Source organism: Pelodiscus sinensis, chromosome 1, assembly GCF_052426305.1.
Source record: "Pelodiscus sinensis isolate ZL-2025 chromosome 1, ASM5242630v1, whole genome shotgun sequence".
Classification (NCBI taxonomy): domain Eukaryota; kingdom Metazoa; phylum Chordata; order Testudines; family Trionychidae; genus Pelodiscus; species Pelodiscus sinensis.
In genome coordinates, this window is record NC_143052.1 from 317228693 (window position 1) to 317249038 (window position 20346).

General features: G+C 46.7%; 2 long non-coding RNA genes across 2 annotated transcripts in view; one reads left to right on the top strand and one right to left on the bottom strand.

The window, feature by feature from the left end:
• The first annotated feature begins 1434 nt into the window (after positions 1–1434).
• LOC149525891 (uncharacterized) lies at positions 1435–5121 on the top strand. The gene is made up of 3 exons (XR_016348900.1): positions 1435–1659; positions 2633–2698; positions 4793–5121. It is a non-coding gene; the product is annotated as an uncharacterized LOC149525891 (long non-coding RNA).
• An 8340-nt stretch (positions 5122–13461) lies between these two features.
• LOC149525892 (uncharacterized) overlaps positions 13462–20346 on the bottom strand; it is a 28910-nt gene continuing 22025 nt past the window's right edge. The window contains exon 3 of the long non-coding RNA XR_016348901.1: positions 13462–14234. This is a non-coding gene — a long non-coding RNA (uncharacterized LOC149525892). The remainder of the gene's footprint in view (positions 14235–20346) is intronic.

Sequence of the window (20346 nt, forward strand, 5' to 3'; positions counted from 1 at the left end):
CTGCCAGCCTGGCCACCCAGGAGCAGGAGTGCATGAAAATCAAGGTGGTCCACTGAGACCCCCCCGACCCTGAGCCCTGAGCATACAATGGCCATCCTGGGTCAGACCAAAGGTTCATCTATCCCGTAGCCTGTCTGCTGACAGCGGCCAACCCTAGGGACCCTGGAGGGGATGGACCGAAGACAGTGACCAAGCCATTTGTCTCGTGCCATCCCTCTCCAGCCTTCCACAAACTTTGGGCAGGGACACCTCTCCTACCCCCTGGATACTACCACTCCATGGACCCAACCTCCATGGCTTGATCTCACTTCCCTTTAAACTCTGTTCTAGTTGTAGCCTTCACAGCCTCCTGCAGCAAGGAGTTCCACAGGTTGACTCTGTGCTTTGTGAAGAACAACTTTCTGTTACTAGTTTGAAGCCTGTTACCCATTCCTTTCCTTTGGTGTCCTCTAGTCCTTCTTTATGGGAACTAATGAAGAACTTTTCTGTATGCACCCTCTCCACCCAACTCCTGGTTTTAGAGACCTCTATGCTGTCCCCCCTCCGTCTCCTCTTTTCTAAGCTGAACAGTCCCAGTCTCTTTAGCCTCTCTTCATATGAGACCTGTTCCCAACCCCTGATCATTTTAGTTGCCCTCCCCTCTTCCACCCTCTCTCTTCCCCTCTCCCACCCGCTTTTCCCAGTCTCCCCCAGTTTTGTTCAATAAAGACAGATTCCATTTTTGAACACAATTGTCCTTTATTTTGTACATCAAGAAGAGGGGCTAGGGAAGGGCAAGGGGAAGGAGTTGAGGGAGTAATGGGGTACGCGCCCCCGATGGGGAGGACTGGGCTGGCTCTGCGGGCTTTTGGGGTGGAAGCTCTCCTGCAGCCCCCCAATTGCCCCATCTCCCCAGATGGCAGGCTGCGGCAAGTGCAGCCGGTCTGATGGCCAAGTGCTGTGATGTGCCCAGTGTGGGTACTCCGGGCACTCCAAGCCAAGACTGCTTTGCAAGCGGGGCACCCCTGAGAACTGTCTGTCCGGGGTGGGGGTTGGGACCCTTTAAGCACAGCCCTCGGCTAGCCTGAGACAGCATCTCCACGCTCTAAGTCCTCCTCTGATGCCCTGCCGGCACTGCTTCCGGCCATCCTTAAGCCCGGTTCAGGGTCCACTTAATGTGGACATGCTAGTTCGAATTAGTACAATGCTAATTCGAACTAGTTTTTTAGTCTAGATCCGTTAGTTTGAATTAGCTTAGTTCGAATTAAGTAATTCGAACTAAGTTAGTTCGAATTAACGTTGGAGTGTAGACGTACCCTATTAGAGTGGGATACAGGACTGAGGGTGAGAGGAATGTAAATCTGCCATAGATTCCCACTTTCCCCACTTCTACACAGCCTCCTGTCCTTTCTTTTATTTACTTGTTTAAATTAAAAAAAAAGTCTGAGTGAATCCAATAACTGACAGCAGTGGCAAGAGGAACACAGACTGTTTACTTGTGGTTTGTAAAGGCATGTGTTGGCAGTCAAAGGGCATTTCTAGCCAGAGAGAGCTCATGTGTCCCTGATTTTCTCTAGGCCAAAGAGAAGGCTGAGCTACTGGAGAACTTTTACAAAAGCACCATCAGATACTTCCGCAGCAGCTGGGAAGAGATCCGGGCAGTTGCAGCCAAGTTAGCTGGTGAGAGAAAGTGTGCCGTGTCCCTTTTGGTATTCCCTTTGAGGTAGACAGAAAAAGTCCCTGTGTGCAGCACTGAGCTACTATTAATCTCTCCGTGCTGTGAATTCTCATGCATAAATGGAGATGTTAATGTTCTCCTACTTCTCCAGTGTGGTGTTAGGAGGAATTTGTAATTTGCAATAGAATGCTTTGAGATGGCGCAGTCATTTAGTAGCAGAGGCTGGCACACTGTCACGTAGGGTATGTTTATTCTCCGATCAAACTAGTGTGCTAAAAATAGAGTAGCTGTGGCAGGAGTAGCAGGAGGGGTTAACTATTCCAAGGATGATCCCATCCAAACCCAAAAGTCTGTTCTCAAGGTGGCTAGCTCCTCCGACTGCTTCTGTCATCTTACCTGCACTCTATTTTTAGTAGTCAGAGTTAGTGTGGACTCAAACTATAGACCTAAGCTCAGTGTTGTTCACTGTTCCTTACTGGTGCTTCATCACTGGGAGGTAGGCAGCCCACCGCCACACAGTGCCTGCTGTTGCAAGTTCCTGATTGCCTTGCCCAGGAAGCACTAGATTCCTCCCCTTTGGCCCTGTGCCATCCTTTCCTTAGCACACCCATGCAAGCCAGGCAAGCATTGTGGCCTAATTAATTTATCCAGGTGAGATCCTTGCTTAGTACGCACTTATTCCTGGCCCCAGCCCCTTTGTTCACACCACTAGATTAATACACTATCCTAGTATATCTCCAATAACTGACAGCAGTGGCAAGAGGAACATAGATTGTTTAAAGCAAATGAGGTTTTATGTAAACATTCTTAATTTTTTTCTCTTATTCTCTTCAGTGTGGACGCTAAACTTTTCTAGTATTGTCTTGCCTACAGCTCACCTTAGACTCACAATAGAAGCCAAAGGGCCAATGTTATCACCTTGCACTTAACAAGAGAAGGTTTTTTATTGATGTTTATTTTACACTGCTTATTTAGGCATCATCCTGGAACATACGGACACCAAGAATATGAAATGGCTGGACATGGAACATCTGTTGACCTGTAAGTAACAAATACAGGTGAAATCCTATTCATTAGTGAGTTATAAAGAAATTTAGCTGACAAGCAAGCAGTAACTGATACCACAGGTGTGAAGTGCATCAGCCACACATCAAAGGACAGATTCAGCTTTAGTCTGCTCTGAAAGAGGTACGTCTACACTACAGCGTTAATTCAAGTTAACTTAATTCGAAATAGTTAATTTGAAATAAGCTAATTCGAATTATGCATCTATACACAAAACCTATTTCAAAATAGCATTTTGTTATTTTGAAATAGCGCGTCCACACTGAGTGGACCCTGAACCGAAGTTCAGGCTGGCCGGAACCAGTGCTGGCAGGGCATCAGGTTAGGACATAGTGTGTGGGGCTGCTGCCTCAGGCTAACTGAGCTCCGTGCTTCACGGGACCCTACCCCCACCCCGAACAGACAGTTCTTGGGTTCCCCGCTCGCTTGTCTACCCCGATGAGGGACAGCAAAGCAGTCCTGTCTTGGAGTGCCCTGAGTGCCTGCACTCGGGACACCACAGCGCTCGGCCACATGGAGCCAGAGCTGCCCCTGGGCACACCGGTGCGTCTCGTAGGGTTGTTGCCATCAGCCCAGCTGCACTTGCTGCAGGCTACCGTCCGGGGAGTCCATCGGGGGGCTGTCAGGATCCAGGAGGCCCTGCAGGAGAGTGTCCACCCCGAGGAGCCCTCAGAGCCACCCCGGTCCTCCCCACCGTGGGCTCGTGCCCCATTCCTCCCTCACGTCCATCTACTTACTCCTCCCTAGCCTCCCTTCCTGATGTCAAATAAAAGACATGTATGTTCAAAAATAGAAACTGGGTTTATTGAACAACAGGGTGAACCTCTGGGGAGACTGGGAAAAGGAGGTGGGAGAGAGGAATAGAGTGGGTGGGAGAGGGGAGGGTGAAACCTGGGAGGAGGAAGTTGGAAGGGAGAAGCAAAGGGAAGAAAGGAGAAGGGAAGATCAGGGCCCAAGGTTGGGGGTCTCACCGCACCAACTTGATTGTCATGCAAACCTGCTCCTGGGTTCGCATGTGGCCTTTGGTGGCCAGGCTGGCAGCTATCCTGCCATTGACGGCCGTGTTCCTCTGTCTAGTGCGGAGATCATGGATGCTGGGGCATCCCTCCCAAACCTGAATAAGGTCCATGATCTCCACCCTGGACCAGGAAGGCACCCGCCTTCTCCAGCCCCTGTCAGGCTCCTGGGTGCTGGCAGACTGCTCCTGAGGAGCAGTGGAGGGTTGGCTGCCAGTGCCTTGCTGGCTCACGTTTTGTGGCTACTGGCTCAGGGGCCCCGGTGGCCACTGCTGGCTCTTGGCTGGTAGGCTTGGATCTGGCACGGGCCAGGGTCTATTCCTTTAATGGCTCTGGGGCCAGGGGGAGAGGAGAGGAAGTTTTCCTGGTTGTGCCCAGAGTGGCCACCAGGGCTCCCTGGGAAGGGCTGGAGGCCCCCTATTTTGAATTAATTGTCTACACAGCACTTAATTTGAAATAGCTATTTCAAATTTGGTGTTACTCCTTGTAGAATGAGGTTTACCAAATTTGAATTAAGCGCTCTGCTATTTCGAATTAATTTCGAAATAGCGGTTTGCATGTATAGATGCTATTAAAGTTAATTCAAAATAACAGCTGTTATTTTGAATTAACTTTGTGGTGTAGACGTACCTGGAGGAAACTGCAGACAGTGTGATATAAGTCAGTGCATCTCCTGGCTATCCTGGCAATGCCTCTTCCCAACCTGTGTGATCCACTCTTTGGGCTCCATCGGCTCCCTGGGAGCCACTTTTTGCTACCCCAAACTCCACACCATCAGATTTATTTCTGTCAGGAGATGTAAAATAACTTAAAAGCAGAAGCTATTGAGTCAATGGAGCACCTTCCAATTGGATGAGTTTCTGGTAGGGTCAGGGTCTCCCCTCTCCCCCCTCCTCCATCTCAGTTTGGAGCTTGGAAGGATCCCAATGGAGGAACCTAAAGCTTTGTTTGTACAGAGAGCTGCTGTAGCTTGGTACTCACTGGTACTAAATCTCCAGCTACTGCAGGCATAGGTGACTATATGAAAAGTGAGTCATATTCTCTGTAATTCCAGCTCTCCAGGTCCTACAGAATGACCCAAGTCCCATTGTCCAGCTGGTGGCAACTCAGGTCCTAAGAGACATCTGACCTGGATGAGTGCTCGGGGAATGAAGCACAGACAAATAGAACGAAGAGCTCCTGCTACCTTGTCACATCCATTGCTTCAGTGGGGATTTCTGGAGAACAATGTGCTCTGTCTGTGCCAGCTTCTGTTTCAGCTTGGTGGTATGCGGCCAGCTACAGTGACTGAACGATATATCTGCTAGCTCTCTATGGGGTAAGGGAGTAGTATAAGGGCCCTACCATCAATCAAACATTAGCTCTGCCCCCTGAATCCGGAAGTCCCCCCCCCCCCGACTCCCCGGAAGTCCCTTCTCCCTTGTCACCGGCAGTCCCGCCCCTGGAGGGTAGTACATCCGGGTCGAGAGGGACAGGTGACCGGAAGTAAAAAGGATGTCATGTGACCCCCGTTAGGCCCGTCCCCTGTCACCGGAAGTCCCGCCCTTGGGGGTAATACATCCGGGGTCAAGTGGGGCAGGTGACCGGAAGTAAGGGGTGTCATGTGACCCCTCTAAGGACTTGCCCCACCTCCCTCTACCAGTCAGGAAGGGCTTTCCCCGTAGGACCGCCCCGCGAACCGCTTTGACCAATGGGGGGGCAATTCCGGGACCGGATGACCCGCCCAGAAGTGGGTCATGTGACCCCTCTAAGAACTCACCCCACCTCCCTCCACCAATCAGGAGGGGTTTTTTCCCTGTAGGACCGCCTCGTGAACTGCTTTGACCAATCGGGGGGCAGTTCCGGGACCGGATGACCCGCCCAGCAGTGGGTTGTGTGACCCCTCTAAGAACTCACCCTCCCTCCCTCTACCAATCAGGAAGGTTTTTGTCCCTGTAGGACCGCCCCACAAATCGCTTTCACCATTCGGGGGGTGCAGTTCTGGGACCCGTTGACCAGACCGGAAGCTGGTCGTGTGACCCCTCTAAGAGCTTCCCGTGACACCCTCTGTCAATCAGAGCATAGCACTTCCCCATAAGTTCTAGCGCCACACAAAAGAGGCCATCTTGTTCCAAGAGCGCGTGTTTCAGAGAGCGTGCAAACGCTGAGCGGAAACATGGACTCCTTCACCACCCCCACCAGAAGTTTGGAGTTTGTTTTGGTGACGAGGGCCTTCCACCACATGAGAAGAAAGCGCCACATCAGCAACAGTTCCGAGGACAAGGGAGAGGCGAAAAGGGGCCCTTTGCCCCCTCTGCTATTGGATACACCAGTATCATCCTTGGCGTTCTCTTCAATGCTTTGTATCAGTATTGAGCAAAAACAAGGTGGGCCCGGTTCGTCTTCCTCGTCCGATGCAATGCTGTCCCGGGTCTGAAGGTCAGCTAGAAAGGCATCATCAAGCTGTCAAAAGATTGCCAGAAAGAAATAATGTAAGACGCTCTGGTCATTTTTTTTTTAAAGTTTTCAAAATCCCGGTTTCCTAACTCCATGATGCCCCAACTTCGATCTTTCATTTACCTATTTGGCTTCTTTTCCATGCGTCTTGTCCGACTCCTGGGAGCCATGGGCACCTTCTTCCTCCAGGCCATCTAGCTTGTCTGGCTGCATCGTGAGCGGTTGGGTTTCGGCGTCAGATATTGGTGTATCCATCAGCGGCTGGGCCAAAGGGCTCCCTTCAACTTCTCCTTCCTCCTCGGAACTGTCGCTGATGTAGCGCTTTCTTCTCGGCACCAAAACAAAGTTGGTGAAAGAAGCCATGTTTCCGCTCAGCGTTTGCACGCTCTCTGAAACACGCTCTCTTGGAACAAGAGGGCCTCTTTTGTGTGGTGCTAGAACTTACGGGGAAGTTCTATGCTCTGATTGGCAAAGGGTGTCACGGGAAGCTCTTAGAGGGGTCACACGACCCGCCTCCGGTCTGGTCAACGGGTCCCGGAACTGCACTCTCCGGATTGGTCAAAGCAATTCGTGGGGCGGTCCTACAGGGAAAAAACCCTCCTGATTGGTAGAGGGAGGCGGGGCGAGTTCTTAGAGGGGTCACACAACCCACTGCTGGGCGGGTCATCCGGTCCCAAAACTGCCCCCCAATTGGTCAAAGGAGTTCGCGGGGTGGTCCTACAGGGAAAAACCCCCTCCTGATTGGTAGAGGGCGGCGGGGCAAGTTCTTAGAGGGGTCACACGACCCACTGCTCGGCGAGTCATCGGATCCCAGAACTGCCCCCCCGATTGGTCGAAGCGGTTCGCGGGGCGGTCCTACAGGGGAAAAACCCTTCCTGATTGGTAGAGGGAGGTGGGGCAAGTCCTTAGAGGGGTCACATGACACTCCTTACTTCCGCTCACCTGCCCCTCTTGACCCCGGATGTATTACCCCCAAGGGCGGGACTTCCGGTGACAGGGGACGGGCCTAACGGGGGTCACATGACACCCGGTAAGCTGTCCCTCTTGACCCGGATGTACTACCATCCAGTGGCCGGACTTCCGGTGACAGGGGAGAAGGGAATTCTGGCGGTCAGGGGGCGGGACTTCCGGGGGCAGGGGGCAGGGCTAACGTTTGATTGATGGTAGGGCCCTTATACTACTTAGGGGATTACACATGCGGGAGGAATTCACTAAGGGTGGCTTTAATTGGCATTTAAACATCTAACTGTGGATTTTGGTGATTTCCTTTAGATATCCAGGGCCTTTAACTGTGCTTGTATTGTCCAGTCCCATAAGTTGCTGAGTGTCCTCAAACTCCCTCTGATGTTATTGGGAGTTCAGAACACTCTGCCCTTCAAAGAAAGTACTCAGCAGATATCATTCGTCCTCCAAATTTAGAGGCTATAATCCTCCACCTCATAGAAAAAGTTTCCTGAATAGTTAGGTTTCTAGTCTCTCTCAGCACTTTACTCTTGCCCTCCTGGGTTCTGGGCCTATGAGGAGTCACCAGACAACAGTAAGCAAAGGAGGGTAAAAGGCTGAGGGGGTCTGGGATATCATTGTCTGTGGTTCTCAATGGGGAGAGAATCTTCCTGTGATGGCTGAATATGGGAAGGGGATCAGTGTTTTCCCCTGTTGAATTGACACTTTCTGATAATTCACTATATTAGGTAATAGGAGTTCCCCTAATCTTGTGGTGTTTCCTGTTTTGGAGATTGTTTTCCATTCCATATCCAGCAGCTTAATCCCAACCCATGTTATTATATTTATTAAGGGGCATTGTACAAATGCTGATGACTCTTTAAGTTTATTTCTCAGGTGCTGGCCATGCTGTGTGTCACAAACAGTCACCTGTAAATAACCCTCCCCTGTAAATAATATAGTGTTTGTTTTTACTGTGCACATATCATTCGTCCTCCAAATTTAGAGGCTATGATCCTCCACCTTATAGAAAAAGTTTCCTGAATAGTTAGGTTTCTAGTCTCTCTCAGCACTTTACTCTTGCCCTCCTGGGTTCTGGGCCTATGAGGAGTCACCAGACAACAGTTAGCAAAGGAGGGTAAAAGGCTGAGGGGGTCTGGGATATCATTGTCTGTGGTTCTCAGTGGGGAGAGAATCTTCCTGTGATGGCTGAATATGGGAAGGGGATCAGTGTTTTCCCCTGTTGAATTGACACTTTCTGATAATTCACTATATTAGGTAATAGGAGTTCCCCTAATCTTGTGGTGTTTCCTGTTTTGGAGATTGTTTTCCATTCCATATCCAGCAGCTTAATCCCAACCCATGTTATTATATTTATTAAGGGGCATTGTACAAATGCTGATGACTCTTTAAGTTTATTTCTCAGGTGTTGGCCATGCTGTGTGTCACAAACAGTCACCTGTAAATAACCCTCCCCTGTAAATAATATAGTGTTTGTATTTACTGTGCACATGTTTCCAATTAAACTCTTTGAAGTATCTGTTTCAATTACTCAGGGGCCTGATTTCTTCTTTCAGAGTATGTCTACACTACAGCATTATTTCAAAATATCTTATTTCGAAATGCATTGTGAAATAGCCTTTTGCTGTTTTGAAATAGAGCGTCCACACTGAGTGGACGGTTAATCGCATTTAAGGCCGGACAGAACCAGGTCCGGCAGGGCATCAGGTCAGGAGTTACTTCGTGTGGCTGCTGCCTGAGGCTGTCTGAGGCCTGTGCTTAAAGGCACCCCCCTGGACAGCCAGTTCTCAGGTTTCCCTGCTTGCTTGCCTACCTCCATGAGGGACAGGAAACCATTTTGTCTCTGTGTGCTCTGGTTGCCTTCACTCGGGACATCACAGCACTCTGCAACATGAAGCCAGAGCTGCCTCTGGGCACTCTGGTGCTTTTCATGGACGCGTTGCTGCGGACCTGTCTGAACTTTCTGCAGGCTGCCATCTGAGAGGTCCATCAGGGGGCTGTCAGTATCCAGGAGGCCCTGCGGGCGAGCTTCCATCCTGAGGAGCCCTCAGAGCCTCTCTGGTCTGCCCCACTGGGGGCTTGTGCCTCATTCCTCCCTCACGTCCTTCCACTGACCTCTCCCTAACCCCCCTTCCTGATGTCAAATAAAATACACGTATTTTCATGAACACAAACTATCTTTATTTAACAAAACCCCGGGGGAGAGGGGGGAGAATGAAACTCTGGTGAGACTGGGGAAAGGAGGCGGGAGAGGGGAGAAGAGGGGGGGAGAGGGGAGGGTGAAAACTTGGGGGGAGGAAGCAAGGGGAAGAAAGGGAAGGGGAAGGTCAAGGCTCAGGGTTGGGGGGGCTCTCCAGACCAACTTGATTTTCACGCAAACTTGCTCCTGGGTTCACATGTGGCCTTTAGTGCCACGCTGGCAGCTATCCTGCCATTGATGGCCGCATTCCTCTCTCTAGCGCAGAGATCATGGACATTGGGGGCAATCCCCCCAAACCAGAATAAGGTCCATGATCTCCACCCTGGACCAGGAAGGCGCCCGCCTTCTCCAGCCCCTGTCAGGCTCCTGGGAGCTGGCAGACTGCTCCTGGCGAGTGGTGGAGGGCTGGCTGCCAGTCTTTGCTGGCTCATGTTTGGGGGCCAATGGGTCAGGGGTAGTGACTGCTGGCTCTGGCCTGGCAGGCTTGGAACTGGCACAGACACTGTGGCCAGAGTCAACCCCTAAAGGCTCCGGGGAGGGAGGAAGGAGAGGAGTGATCTTGGTTGAGGCTGGAGTGGCCACCAGGGCCCCCTATTTTGATGTGTTTACACAGCACTTATTTCGAAATAGCTATTTTGAATTTGGCTTTATTCCTCATGGAATGAGGTTTACCAAATTTGGAATAAGTGCTCCGCTATTTCAAATTAATTTCGAAATAGCAGTTTGGCTGTGTAGATGCTACTTTGAATAAGTAGGAATAAGATCCTCCGGAAAAGGGTGTTTTTTCTGGAGGTTCGGGGCCAGTGTAGACGCTCTTTTCCGTCTTTTCTAAAAGCTGGAAAAAAGCAGCGGACATTTTTATTTAAATGCCGCGGGGGATATTTAAATCCCCCGCGGATTTCCCTATTACGACCTCTGAAATTAACATGCCCCTTCCAGAAAAGGGGCCAATGTAGACGTAGCCCATGTGTTTACTTACAGACTTAGGATAGGTGCCTGTAATAGTGATTGAGGGAAGGCATCTCTGCTTTTTTAAGCTAAGTCCCTGTTTGTGCTTTGCAGACCTTTATCAGGGAGGAACGATTGGATCCCCTAGCTTCCCCCACTGTTCTATGAGGGAATGGCTGTCCTGAGATATCACTGACAGGGCTGCTAGGCTCACTGGTCTTATGACTTCTCTATATCAGGGACCAGCTCATTTGTTAATAATTCACATTGGACGGGAGCTGGGTGAAGGCTGGAGGGTCAGTTTCGCTGTGATGATCACCAGTTAAGCTCTACAGAGAATCATAGAAATGCAGGGTGGAAGTGACCTAGAAAGACCCCCTAGTCCAGCTCCCTGTGCTGAGGCAGGACCAAGTATTCCTACACACTTTTGTCTAACTGGTTCTTAAAAACCTGCAGTGATGGAGATTCCAGAACCTCCCTTTGAAGCCTACTCCGTAGCTTAACTGTTTTTATAGTTACTTAGAAAGTTTCTCCTAATATTGAACCTAAATCTCCCTTGCTGCAGATTAAGCTGATTGCTACTTCTCCTACTTTCAGTCCACATGGAGAACAGTTGATCACATTCTCTTTATAACAGTCCATAACATATATGAACATGGTTTGAACATATTTGAAGGTCTGGCCGTATGTGGGTTTGGCCAAGACACGGAGGAGGAAAAGGAGCTTACAGGGGTATGTATGTCATTTTCTTGGAGTGCCTAGGGCTCTGACTCATCTTGTTACCCCTTCAGCAAGAGGAAGAATTTCTCAGGCTTGAATCATAGAATCACAGAATACTAGCACTGGAAGGGACCTTGAGAGGTCATCGAGTCCAGTCCCCTGCCCTCATGGCAGGACCAAATACTGTCTAGACCATCCCTGAGTTGACTTGATGTTAACTCGATAACACCACCAGTCCGTGAGCCACCCATCCAATCTTCTCAAGGCTCTGCCAGCCCTTACTTTACCTTGCAGGGTAAAAAGTAATGGTGCCTGACGGGAATGGGAGTGTGAAGTTTGGATATGAAGGTGGGGCGGAGGGGACGACACTTACCTGGCTCTGTACCTCCTGTCGCTCTCAGGCACCATGAATCTGGCCAATGGAAGCAGCAGGGAAAGCTTTCAGGTGAACAGTTTCTTGGACTGCCAATCCCCCAGCTCAGAGGAGGAGGAGTGGGAGTGCATGGAGCTGCTTCCTGTCCCCATGAGCTAGATCTGGCCCATGAGGATCCTCCCCCAAGAGGGGAGCTGCAGAGCTGGAGCACCAGTGTAGGTTCCCCAGTATAGGGGTGTGTGAACCCAGAGCCTGCAGCTTACCTGCAAGATGGTTGCAGCCCACACTTTGTGAACCACTCACTGCCTTACATGCTTTCTCTGGGCCTTGTGGAGGGTACTCAGAGTCTGGGTATGTATATGCAGTAAGGAGGAGAAGGGGATGGGCTGGGAACAGAGAGCCTAAATCGTGATGTTAGATGCAAAACTTCAAGCACCCACCTGACAATTTTTGTCCTGCATGCATTGACCATATAGTAGTCACCGAGCCCCCCAGTGAAATGCAAACCACCAGCGTTTGACAGACAGGAATGTAGGATGGCAGAATAGTGCTGGGAGAATTTTTATTTTCATAGAAACTACTGAATACATTTAAAGAGGTTTTCAAATCTCAGGAAAGGTGCATCTCCACTGCACCAGTAGGTCAAAATAAGCTACGCAATTTGAGCTACGCAAATTGCATATCTTATTTCAATCTAATTTTGAAATAGATTATTTTAAAATTTCAAAATAAAGCGCTATTCCAGCAAGTCCCTTAACCTTCATGGAACGAGGGCTACAGGGACACCGGAATATATTTCGAAGTCATGGGTGCATTTAAAGATGCGAAATAGCTATTTGTGGATACTTTGGATATCCCAAAATAGCACTGCTGTCTAGATGTAGCCTAAATGTATAGGAGCAGAAATTGATCTTCAAACATTTGCCATTTAAAGAAATAAAATGAAACATTTCTGGTGTGAAAGAAAAGTACACTTGCTGACTTCTTCATTCTCTTTAAAAACACCATGGTTCTTTAGAAGTTTTCTCTTTTTCTGCCTGTGGAATAGAAATACGGAAACAATAAGGTATTTGTTTGAGACAAAATTCAGAGAAATATGTACCATGATTGCTGTCCCTTTGTGAAGTGTCTGATGGAAGCAAATGTTCACACACAAGTGCCATAGTTTTAGAGAACAGTTTTGCCACTGTAACCTAGAATGAGTAGGTCCTGACCCCGAGAACAGTGATGTGAGGGCCAGATTCTGCCATACTTACAGGCTACGTCTAGACTGGCATGATTTCCGGAAATGCTTTTAATGGAAAAGTTTTCTGTTAAAAGCATTTTCAGAAAAGAGCATCTAGATTGGCATGGACGCTTTTCCGCAAAAGCACTTTTTGCGGAAAAGCATCTGTGCCAATCTAGACGCGCTTTTGCGCAAAAAAGCCCCGATCGCCATTTTAGCCATCAGGGCTTTTTTGTGCAAAACAGTACTGTGCTGTCTACACTGGCCCTCTTGCGCAAATGATTTGCGCAAGAGGGCTTTTGCCCAAACTGGAGCAGCATAGTATTTCCGCAAGAACAATGACAATCTTACATGAGATCGTCAGTGTTCTTGCAGAAATTCAAGCAGCCAGTGTGGACAGCTAGCAAGTTTTTCCGCAAAAGCAGCTGATTTTGCGGAAAAACTGGCCAGTCTAGACACAGCCACATTACACAATCTCACATTCAGCAAGCAGCCATACTGCTTTCAATATCCTCTTTGGTAGAGCAAGGTACTACTCACTGGCAGTTAGGTTAGCAGCATGCCATCATTGATTTCTGCAAAGCACTGGTGTGTAGGGGACCCTTTGTCAGTCCCGGTCTATAACTCCATTAGGTGGTTTTGCGATATGGACAGCTTACTCTTAGACTCCAGAAAGAATAGGCGGAAGGGATAAAGTGTATCATGTTGGCTTGGTCTAAATTTAGGTACTCTCACTGAGTAGTACCTTGCTCAGAGAGTAGACCATTCAAACCAGTTTGGCTGTCTGAGTAAGGGACTTAAAGTATGACAAAATCTATCCCTTTTTGGTATTTTTTATATCAAAATTAACATCTGACACTGAAATTACCATATAATCGCTGAATTCCTTGTCTGTCGTCATCTGGAAGGACGAAGGTGTTTGGATCCCAGTAGCGATAAATAGGGTACGTCAGAGCACCTTGAACATTTGAATGACCCAGTCCCAAAGAATGGCCAAATTCATGAGCAGCAACAAGGAACAAATTTGTTCCTAAAATTTTCATATATAAAAAAGCGGAAAAGAATTGTTAACATACAATGGAACAGAGAATCACAAGCAGGAGAATTCACATCTTTTCATTGTGATGAAATCCTATAGGTTTAATTTAAGTTTATCTGCTCTCCCATGTTTTAGTAAGAATTTTTCAGAGGCCATGAATGGGAAGTCAGGAAACCTGCAATCTATTCCTGACTCTCCTTTTGTTAATGGCCCACCTTTTGACCATAGGCAAATCACTTAAAGTTGTGTCTAACTTACAAAAACACCAGGATAATATTGCTCTCCCACTTTTGTAAAGTGATTTAAGCTCCACAGAATACAGACCTTATATATATGCTATGGCAGGCAAAGGTAAGTATGTTACATTATATATAAGAGAGAGGGACGAACAGTTATAGGAAGAAAACGCCAGGGCTTTGTGTAGAAGGAGCTGAATTTGTTGCGAAGGGCACAGGAAATACTTTACCTATATGATTTTGTGACCATTTCTCAGCTTCATCAAAATGAGTATCTCCTCCTATCCCTGGGCTTGGTGCAAAGGCATGAGCCAGTACTCCCCCCCTTCCATCAAAGGGAGACTGGTCGCCGTGTGCTGCATAGGAAAGGAAATTAATATGTCATCAATTAACACAATGATTCATTTTAAACACAGTTACATATCTTGAAGTTTAGAATTTGCTTTTATTCATTGTACATAATAATATATTAAAATGAGACTAAAATGATGTTAAGGTTGCAAAGTCAAACATTCAAAAGGTAGGAAATGTCACACTTAAGATTGCCTGTTCAATGAACTCAGCTCCCATGTGTGTGCACATTATGGTCCAGTTTTTAATTCCATGATTGCAAACTATTTTTTTTTTCCCATGGACTTCTGTCTTATGGAGGGCATTTTCTCAGTAATGGCTGAATCATCTTCTCTGAAACTTTCCAAAATTTCAGCCTGAGGCTGAAACCAAGTGAGAAAATGTCTGGCTTAAGTTTTGCAAAGTTATAAGCATCTGAAGGCAAGGTCCTAGAATTGACAGCATTGGGCAATAATAAGGATAGATTATGCTACCTGCACTACCTGTACTACTTCAAGTGATTGATTTTAGGGAACCACTGCTTTGAAAAACTGAGCCTCTCATTTGGTAAACTAATTTAATGTGTCTTCTGTTAGAATCTCCCGTAAGAGTGGCTGAGGTGTCTGGATCTTCAGCTGGAGGTTGGATGGAAAAGGTTGACTCTCCTCTTCTGCCTATAAGAAGGGCTACAATTTCTTGCTGGAATTCAAGGATTTGCAGGACAGTTGTCAAAAATTCATAACCCAGGAAGACAGTACAACATTATTGTACTATTGGATGTTTGGGGATGAATCTTTAAGGGTTTGGCTACACTCAGAATGCTACAGCTGCACCACTGTAGCACTTCAGCATAAGTAGTGCCCACAGTAATAGGAGTTCTCTCCTTGGTGGAGGTACATCACCTCCCCAAGAAGGGGTAGCTAGGTCAATGGGAGAAGTCTCCTCTTGACCTAGCACTAGTCTACACTGGCTAGTATAGATGACTCTCAAGGGTCAGGATTTTTCACACAGCCGACCGACCGAGGGACATAGCTTTATCAAAATAAAAATCTAGTGTAAACAGCACTTAAGAGGAGGACTAACACTTGTATGTCTACACTGCATCTCTTTAGCACAAAAGCCTATGCAAACAAAGTGCAGATTAGCATATTTCCCTGCTTCATTTGCATAATTAATCAGGGGACATTTTTGCACAAGAGGCTTTTGCACAAAAAGTAGCCCTCTACACAGCTCCTTTTTGGGCAAAAACACCCTCTTTCACAAGAGCCATTCTTCTCAATTTTTTCAGAAAGAATAGCTCTTGCGCAAGAGGGTGTTTTTGTGCAAAAAGGAGCTGTGTAGATGGCTCTTTTTTGCACAAAGACTCTTGCGCAAAAATGGCCTCTAATGAATTATGCAAATGAAGCATGACAATATGCTAATCGGTGCGTCAGTTGCATAGGCTTTTGTGAAAGAGGGGTGCCCTGTAGTTGTAGTGAGAGAGGAACTAAAGTATGTGCATGTGTGCGTATACACACACATTCTCCCCCTTTCAGACTTCTTGGAAGCCTAAAATAAAACTGTAATCCAAAATAGTCCCCCTTGCGTTGGACTACAGTGGAAAGAAGCTCTGTTGTATTTGTGTTTGTCTCTAATGAGGCAAAAAAAGCCGGAAAAAAGCGGCGGACATTTTTATTTAAATGCCGCGGGGGATATTTAAATCCCCCGCGGATTTCCCTATTATGATCTCTGAAATTACCATGCCCCTTTCGGAAAAGGGGCCAGTGTAGACGTAGCCTAGGAGAAGACACAATGGGCTTAAACTGCAGCAAGGAAAGTTTAGGTTAGACATTAGGAAAACTTCCTAACTGTCAGGGTGGTTAAACACTGGAATAAATTGCCTAGGGAGGTTGTGGAATCTCCATCTCTGGAGATATTTAAGAGCAGCCAACTTTCTTTATCTTCCTTTCATATGATTCAGGTGCAAAAACCACAGGGGCAGAGGGATGTTAGTTTTCTTAACCTCAGTCAACACATTTGCTTGCTGACCAATCTCAGCTTTCCAACATTACCTTGGTGCCATTAATGCACATTGCAGCACCCTTCTGGCTTGATATCTAGTCTACATGTGTTGATTGACTGCAGAGGACGTGACTACATAAGTGTAAGTGCCGTGCGAGAGAAATCACTTAAAACTACATGCTTTGTAATACCTGCCCGTGTGAAAGTTTCTATTTAAGCATTCTAGTGCAAATTCTGAAAATCCAGAGGAAATTAAGGGTGTGTCTAGACTACATGCCTCCTTCGACGGAGGCATGTAGATTAGCCAGATCGGAAGAGGGAAATGAAGCCGCGATTAAAATAATCGCGGCTTCATTTAAATTTAAATGGCTGCCCCGATCTGCCGATCAGCTGTTTGTCGGCAGATCGGGGGAGTCTGGACGCGATGCCCCGACAAAGAAGCCTTTCTTCATCGACACAGGTAAGCCTGGTTTCACGAGGCTTACCTGTGTCGATGAAGAAAGGCTTCTTTGTCGGGGCATCGCGTCCAGACTCCCCCGATCTGCCGACAAACAGCTGATCGGCAGATCGGGGCAGCCATTTAAATTTAAATGAAGCCGCGATTATTTTAATCGCGGCTTCATTTCCCTCTTCCGATCTGGCTAATCTACATGCCTCCGTCGAAGGAGGCATGTAGTCTAGACACACCCTTAGTGATGCTAATAAGGTTTGTCCAGATTTAACTAAGCTCTGAATCTGGCCACTTCTATATGTGGAAAGATTATGGAGTCCCTTAAAGTTTTTTGACCTCAAATCTGATGAGCTCTGATGAATCAGTCTTTAAAAAGGATTATTTAGTATAAAATAAAGGAGCTAGAATGATCCTATGTGGAAAAAAATCCCAGATGCTTCTACGGAAGAGTAAGGAGCCGTACTCAGTTCTGGTGGATTTCAGTGAGCAGCAGGCCTCATTTGCGCTCCATGGAATGCTACAGCAAGCAATGGATGAATTTCTTTCATAGGGTACTTCAGCCAAATATCAGCGTACTGTTGCATTTTGGGTGCACAGCTTAGTGACAATGGAGCTAAGCTGCAGCACAAGGAGAAATAGCCCTCCTCCCAGCAGTATCCGGCACTGTGACTGCGTAAGAGGTATCTGTTGTATTTCACCATGGAACTACTCACATGCATAAAGTTAAGCGTGTATTTAACTGCAGAAGAGGGACCCTAGGGCCCCATTTTATTCTGACTGAAGCTAATACAAAGATGCCTGTGGCTGAGCTGTGCTTTGGCACAGCTGAAAATGGGTGATACTTAAAAGACAGATGTAAGCCACGTTGTGCTCTGTCATTCTGAGGAAATGTCATTCAGGGAAATGATCTTGTTCCTCATACAAATCAGAAAAATGCCAAGGTCAATGAAGCCCATGACTAGCCCACACTAATTAGAGCAGCATCTAGGATTCTCTTACAGGGGCAAGGGCCAAAGCTGAACCAGAGAATCAGGGAGCCACAACCAGCTCACTAGCACCCCTCACTCTGCTGTACTTAATGGAAACTGAGGGCAGTAGAAAGCCTGGCCCCAAATTGGGAAATTTCAACCTCGGAGATGAAAGTTATTGAAAGCGATAGCATGTTAGACTAAGAGCTGTTCTGTAATATTTATTTTGTAATATTTATTTTCCACACAATGAAGCATCTTAATACTATATAAAAAAAGCTCATGACCTTGCCATCTAAAGCTTCATACCTAGGATCTTTATGCTGGTAAGTAATCATTCTATGAGAAACAATGCTTGTTGAATAGTCCCACTGACTGAGCAGGGAATTTTAGTGCTGTAGGCAAAAGTGCCTATCAGCATTTCCCCATTGCACTAGGAACTATGTATAATTTCTGATACAATACATTCTATATTTTGTCATTCAGTGTTTTTAATCTTCTTCAGATATGTGAAAAAGTGAAGTAGAATCTAGTGATTCACTGTTGAATATTCACTGGTCATTGTGTTGGATGAGAGAACTGAGACAAGTTCTGAATACATGTATTTTAGGCAACACTTGACCCTGTCCTTAATGAAGAGTTCAAGAGTGACTCAAGTGTATTGGCTGATGCTCAGAAGAAAGAATTGCCATAAAAAGTCATGAAATCATGAGAAACGTTTCTGTTAGCCCACTTGTGAACTTTATTATACTGTACATCTGTTATTACAAGACTTTTGATAGCTAAGACGTTCAATCCTTTTTGCTATGCTGTCTGAGTATTCAGTCTGACAAATATATTTTTCATATCTGCATTTATTAAATTCACCAGGAAAAGCTACAGTTCACATTTTTATTTATGAAAAATTGACCATTTATGAAGATTATATTCAGAGTCTGCTCCTACATTCTGAGCCTGCTGGAAGTTTTACACGGAGCCAAATTGTCATTCACCTTCCAATCTCGCCTTTATACCCATCAAATGGCAAATTTTCTGTCCTTCCACTTTTATTGCTGGAGATGACGAAGATTACAAATGCAGAGTCATAAGAGGGAGATTAGATGTAGAGCTGATTACAGTAATCTCACAACATTGTAAGTGTTCTACATGAATAATATTTTTGTGTCCCTCAGTTTGGTCTTCATTCCATCTTTGGGCCTGGTAAGTGGTAAGTTAGGACCCCGTACAATTAAGTAATGGTAGAGTAGACTCATTGAATGCTTATGATCTTTCCTGAAATGAGGCTCGTCCATTTTATAGGCCTGCTCCAAAGTTCACTGAAGTAAACAGAAAAACTTCCATTGTCTTCAGTAAGCTTTGGAGCAGGTCTTATACACACTAGGTGCCAAATGAAGCTGCACTACTTCAGACGCAGCACTGATGCACCGTACCCCTTTAAAGGGTGCAGCCTCTTTGCCCTGTACTGTAGGCTTTATTTGCTGGTACATGCAGGGAGGAGGGAAGCATGAGTTCACTTTCTCCCTATCCCACCTCTGCTGAATTTTTCCCTGAGGTTTGTGGGGAAATCATCTTTGCATTAGCCCTTGCACTTCCCTCAGCATAGAGGCTGCCATTCTGTGTGGCCCTTTCCATGGCCATTTGAGAGTAGACAGGGTCTTACTGTCTCTTGCACGGCCTCATAAGAGGAGGGCAAAAACTAGCTTTAAACTAGATGCTGAATGGTTTCCAGAATGGGTTCCTTGTGAAAGGCACAATGTGAAGCCAAATCCCAGAAGGACTGCTAGTGGGTCCTTCTCCCCCAGCATTTCCACACAAAGTCCTAGGTGACAGCTGAAGAACTTGCTCCACAGCCCCCGGGGACAAAGTACATGTGGTCCTCTCGTTGACCAGGAGAGTGCATTCTCTGGCTGTGAAAACTGAAGAGGAAGGGCTCACCTCTGCACCACCAGGAGAGATCCACTTGTCTGGTTAGTACGCAGGCATGGACAGAGAGGCAGTTACATACAGGTGATTGTAAGACACTGCCTCCAACCTGTACCCCAGACCTGATGAGGACAGAGGCTGCTATTGGCTCTATTAGTGCTTCATTCTGGGCTGCCTGCCCTTACGCCTGCCTGTGTGCTCTGAATAGCTCTGAGGTGCTGTGGAGGACGGTTGCCAGTCTGCTACTTGAATGACCTGAGTTTCCATGTTAAAGGGGGAAAATTTGATTCCTGCAGTTGGGATTTGTGTAGTGATAGTTTAGGAAAGGAGTGGTAGTACTTTCTACCTGACCACGCCTTTTACACCTGTCAGGTTAGTTAGAAAAACCCTGGTGCAGGAACTTTACTTGAACACCTACGGTAGGCTCAAATGTCCCATATTTAAAGGCAGGCGCTGGCAATATTTGAAGCAGAGGCTGAAGTACTGTTTAACTCAAGAGTCCTGTTTAAAGTGACTCATTTTCAGAACTTCCTCCATAGCCTGAAATGAAGAACTTATTCTGTTAATTTTTTTACTCACTTTTGCTTTTGTGCTCTCTAACTATTCTTAACCAAGTTTATTTCAGCAGAGGCAACCCCCACAAGATTTCCCATGCATTAACTTCACACTGGGTGCCACTTATTCATTACTCTGTTTGTTTTTCTAATCCTTATCACAGTATGCAAAATGTTTCTTTCTTTTTTTTAGGAGAAAATGTTTAGTTGGCTTATGGGTTTTTTGTTGTTTGTGATTATT